Source organism: Palaemon carinicauda, chromosome 10 (genome assembly GCF_036898095.1).
Source record: "Palaemon carinicauda isolate YSFRI2023 chromosome 10, ASM3689809v2, whole genome shotgun sequence".
NCBI classification, from domain to species: Eukaryota; Metazoa; Arthropoda; class Malacostraca; order Decapoda; family Palaemonidae; genus Palaemon; species Palaemon carinicauda.
The window spans coordinates 117761685-117767529 of record NC_090734.1 but is presented as its reverse complement, the minus strand read 5'-3'; positions in this window follow the sequence as shown (position 1 = coordinate 117767529).

Here is a 5845-nt window from a genome sequence, read left to right as displayed (position 1 = left end):
TATTATTATTATTATTATTATTATTATTATTATTATTATTATTATTATTATTATTATTATTCACTATTGTACGCAACCTGGCAAAAATGAAGGCTAAATAATTAGATAATCTAGATCTGCGCACACACGCATACACACAAATTCAACCTTTTCCACCACTTCCCCCTTTCCTCTATGGTACCCCGTCTCACAGGGTATGACTACTCCTCTTCCCCCTTCTCGAGAAACAGGGAGAGACCGAGTAGTTATCATCGTCATCATCATCACCATCTCCTACGCCTATTGACGCAAAGAGCCTCAGTTAGAATTCGACAGTCGTCTCTATCTTGAGTTTTTAAATCAATACTTCTCCATTGGACATATCCTACTTTAAGCTTCATAGTACTCAGCCTTATAGGCCTAGGTCTTCCAACTCTTCTAGTGACTTGTGGAGCCCAGTTGAAAGTTTGGTGAACTAGTTATATACGTCTTGGTAATGCCGTTGAGTGACCGTATATATATATATATATATATATATATATATATATATATATATATATATATATATATATATATATATATATACATACATATATATATATATATATATATATATATATATATATATATATATATATATATATATATATATAGCCAAACACTTGCTCTTTATAATAAACACATATTAAAGTCCCTTCCTATGATAATAACTGCATTATTGCATCGTTGATTGATTTGATAAATGACAATATTACGGCAAAATGTGTAAAAGAACATGTAGGCTACATACACATGTAGGTGAGTACATACACACACGCACACACAATTCCGTGACGCACCATTCGGTCAAATTTCTTGGCCACAGCCTTCCTATCTTCCTACACCTCTCCTCCAATAGGACATTCAATATCGATTGACCGACTTTCTCTCTCTCTCTCTCTCTCTCTCTCTCTCTCTCTCTCTCTCTCTCTCTCTCTCTCTCTCTCTCTGCCAAAGGAATCATTTTGCTCCCCCTGCTCTTCAGGCAAAACTGAAGCGCAGTTTCAATTTGACTTAAAACGATTTCTCCCACTATTTTTTGTTTTTTCTCATTTTTTTTTTTTTTGGTTAAAAGGAATTAATGGATGAATGGGTAAATGCGTAAAGGAATCCATTAATTTATGGATTTATTTATAAATAAATTGATAAGTAAACGTAAAGATGAGTAAATAAATAAATATGTGAACTAAGTGAATAAACGAAAAAATAGACAAAAATGGGAAAAATAAGAAAAACTATATACAGAACCAGCTTCTTTCATTTCCTCTTTCCTTCCCGAGGAGTAGATTGAAAAGACACCTTTTTTTTTACACGAATATAAAGGAATGGGAACTGAGAGTTTGAAAAAAAAAAATAAATAAAAAGATGCTTTAATGAAAGCCTTGCTAAGCACCGGCTTCGTTCATTGGCCCACAGATGCGAGCGCTTTTACAACCAAGCTTTTGCGTTCTATAGAGCTATTCTTCTTTTATGTAACTCTTTGTTCGTGTTTCTATTTGTAACCTTAAAGTTTGTAGTTCCATTCTTTTGCCTCCATGAGAAACTTTAAGTTCCTCATTCCAATTGTAAAATTAAAATTACAGCTTTTTTAACTTGTAATGTCTTATTGAATACACACATGAAGTAGCCGTGGTATTTACTGTAGGCCTATATCACCAGAGCCTTTGGTATCCTGAAGGATCTTCGTTCTTGTTAGAATTTTTTTTTTCATATCCTTGGGGATACTTCATATTCCTAAATCCTCTTGGTTAAAAGTCCTTCGTCTTCATTCAGTGTGGAGATGGTCAGATTCAAATTTCGGATGACAAAGGATATTTGCGTAAGTCAGGGAAGGGATGTTGACGTCAACCAGTGTTTCCAATTAAATTCTATCGGTAACGTTCACTTTAAAAATCTCATGAAATTGTTATGTTTTTAGAAATCTATTAACCCAAACTTTTATGCTCCTTAAGATTAATTTGAACTCACTTTTTGTAGGTAGTAGGTTGGCCAGGGCACTTGCCACCCGTTGAGATACTAACGCTAGAGTTATGGGATTTTTTGACTGACCCGACAGTACTACATTGGATCCTTCTTTCTGGTCACGGTTCATTTTCGCTTTCACTAAAAATACACCGAATAGTCTGGCTTATTCTTTACATACTCTTCTCTGTCCTTATATTATACACCTGACGACACTGAGACTACCCAACAATTTGTCTTCACCCAAGACGATACTGCAATGTCATTGTTCAGTAGCCACTTTCATTTAGGTAAGGGTAGAAGAGACTCTTTGGCTATGGTAAGCAGCTCATCTAGGAGAAGGATACTCCAAAATCAAACCATTGTTCTCTAGTCTTGGGTAGTGCCATAGCCTCTGTACCATGGCCTTCCACTGTCTTGGGTTAGAGTTTTCTTGCTTGAGGGTACACTCGAACACATTCTATTCTATTTCTCTTCCTCTCGCATTGTTTAAGTTTTTATAATTTATATAAGAGATATTTATTTTGATATTGTTATGTTCTTAAAATATTCTATTTTTTTATTTTTTTCCCTTCCTCACTGGGCTATTTTCCCTGTTGGAGCCCCTGGGCTTATAACATGCTGTTTTTCCAACTAGGGATGTAGCTTAGCAAGTAATAATAATAATGATAATACAGGTTACAATGCATTGCTTAAATCAATCGAAACATCTTACGACAACAGTCTTGAATTAGATCAGTCATAGGTATTCTAACAGTTGGGTTTTCAGGGTAGAATTTTCTGTACGATTGCCTCTCAAAATATAATCTATTTTTGAGTCAGAAATTATTTTCAACTTGCGGAGTAAATCATCACTCCTCATTAAATGTCTTGTAACATTAATCTGTTTAGCCTTTTACTGTTGCTATCTCTTATTATAAGAAACAGACTTTCTATATCGAGAGAGAGATGGGCCATTTGAAAATTAAGATCTGATTAGATGTTGGAGAGGAGCGAGATAAAGATATTCGGGATTATCTTTTTTATTTGAAGGTAGCACAAGCATAAGCTTCCACATAACAGATAACGGCAAAGAGTGTCATTTGAACAAGTCTGAGAGTAATCTTCAATTTAACAGAAACCAGCAAAGCGTGTCATTGGAACGAGTCTGAGCATGAGCTTCCACTAAAGTGACTAAACAGAAACCAGCAAAGAGTGTCATTTGAACGGGTCTAGGAGTAATGTTCAATTTAGCAGAAACCAGTAAAGCGTGTCATTTAAATGAGTCTGAGCATAAGCTTCCACTAAACAGAAACCAGCAAAGAGTGTCATTTGAACGAGTCTGAGAGTAATATCCAATTTAGTAGAAACCAGTAAGTGTGTCATTTGAACGAGTCTGAACGTAGGCTTCCACTAAACAGAAACCGGCAAAGAGTGTCATATGAACGAACGTGAGAGTGATCTTCAATTTAGAAGAAACCGGTAAAGCGTGTCATTGGAGCGAGTCTGATTATAAACTTCCACTAAAGAATGAAGAGCAAAGTGTCATTTGAACGAGTCTGAGACTAATCTTCAATTTAGCAGAAACTGGTAAGGCGTGTCATTTGAATGAGTCTGACCATAAGTTTTCAATAAACAGAAACCTGCATAGAGTGTCATTTGAACGAGTCTAAGAGTTATCTTTAATTTAGCAGAAACCTGTAAAGAGTGTCATTCAAACTAGACTGACCATAAGTTTCCAATAAACAGAAACTGACAAAGAGTGTCATTTGAATGTGTCTGAGAGTAATCTTCAATTTAACAGAAACCAGCAAAGCGTGTCATTGGAACGAGTCTGAGCATAAGCTTCCACTAAACAAAGATCTGCAAAAGGTGTCATTTGAATGAGTCTGAGAGTAATCTTCAATTTAGCAGAAACCGGTAAAGCGTGTCATTTGAACGAGTCTGGGCATAAGCTTCCACTGAACAGAAACCGGCAAAGAGTGTCATTTGAATGAGTGAGAGTGATCTTCAATTTAGAAGAAACCGGTAAAGCGTGTCATTTGAATGAGTCTGAGCATATGCGTCCACTAAACAGAAACCAATAAAAAGTGTCATTCGAATGAGTCTGAGAGTTATCTCCAATTTAGTAGAAACCAGTAGAGTGTGTCATTTGAACGAGTCTGAACATAAGCTTCCACTTAACAGAAACTGGCAAAGAGTGTCATTCGAACGAGTCCGAGAGTTATCTCCAATTTAGTCGAAACCGATGAAGTGTGTCATTTGAACGAGTCTGAGAGTAATCTTCAATTTAGTAGAAACCGGTAAAGTGTGTCATTTAAACGAGTCTGAACATAAACTTCCACTAAACAGAGACTGGCAAAGATTGCCATTCGAATGAGTTTGAAAGTAGACTTCCACTAAAAAGTAACTGGTTTCAATATTGCAGGGGCCATTTGACTTACAGCATTTTGCTTCTGTTACTGTAGATGTAGAAAGGCCTGTAATAATAATAATAATAATAATAATAATAATAATAATAATAATAATAATAATAATAATAATAATAATAATAATAATAATAATAATAATCTCCACCCTCAAAATGAAAAACTAGCTCAGGTAAACCTTGATGAGCAAGAGTCATATTTCTGAGCATTCGTTTAGTTTATCCCCTTCAAGCCCTCAAAGCAAAGCCAGGGCGACGAGACCCCCACAAAGGACGTGGACGAGAGCTCGGGAGGTATGACAGTGTACAACACTTCAGTCCTGAAAGAGGTCCTTCATCGATTCTCTTTCAAGATGATGAGAAAAAACACTTCGAGAGTGTGACCTCATTAAATGCTGGATCAAGCTATAGAGAGAGAGAGAGAGAGAGAGAGAGAGAGAGAGAGAGAGAGAGAGAGAGAGAGAGAGAGAGAGAGAGAGAGAGAGAGAGAGAGAGGGGGGGGGAGGGATGACTTTTAGCTCTTCTTCAAACAGTAATAGTACTATTTTTAGGAGGTGATTCTTCGCTCTTAACCAAAATGTTTAGACTGACTTCGGTCTAGTTTAATTTTCCAGATTTTTTTTTTATTTATGAAATTCCTTCACCGTTTAATTATTATGTTTTAATTCCTCGTATATCTTTAAATTGGATGAAAATCCAATTTGCAATGGACGACAAAAAAATAAATAAATACAACAAAATCATAAATGAAACATCCTTAGATAGCGTTGAAAATTCTTGACCAGAGTAACTTGCAACTTGCTCAAATGAACTCGTGGTTTATTCCTTACCGAGAATTTGAAAGTTGATTTTAAATGCAAGAGTTATTCATATTTTGAACGAATCAAGAATCGTTTGAAATGTCGATAATTTTCATCTTATAATTTAGAAAGAATCTGATGTTTATGAATATTTTCACATTGATAAGAAGGTGTGTGTGTGCGTGTGTGTGTGTGTGTGTGTGTGTGCTTGAGCATGCACGTACGAAAGCATCTTGAACACACTATGATTTATAAAAATGTAACTCTTGCACTTCATCAGCGATAATATTCACGAAGTCGTTGAAATCCACCAGCGTTTGCTTCCTCGTGCAACCTGGATAGCAACAGCAGGGCTGTATTTACTGATCGGTTTCCCAGGGCTTGCTGCGTTTAGTGAAATAGACCTATATTAATCGTTACACATATCAACTAATATCTATCTATCTATGTATAGCCGAATATATATATATATATATATATATATATATATATATATATATATATATATATATATATATATATATATATATATACTGTACAGTATATGTGTACACACACACACACATATATATATATATATATATATATAAATTTATATACATATATATACATACATATATATATATACAGTATATATATATATATATATATATATATA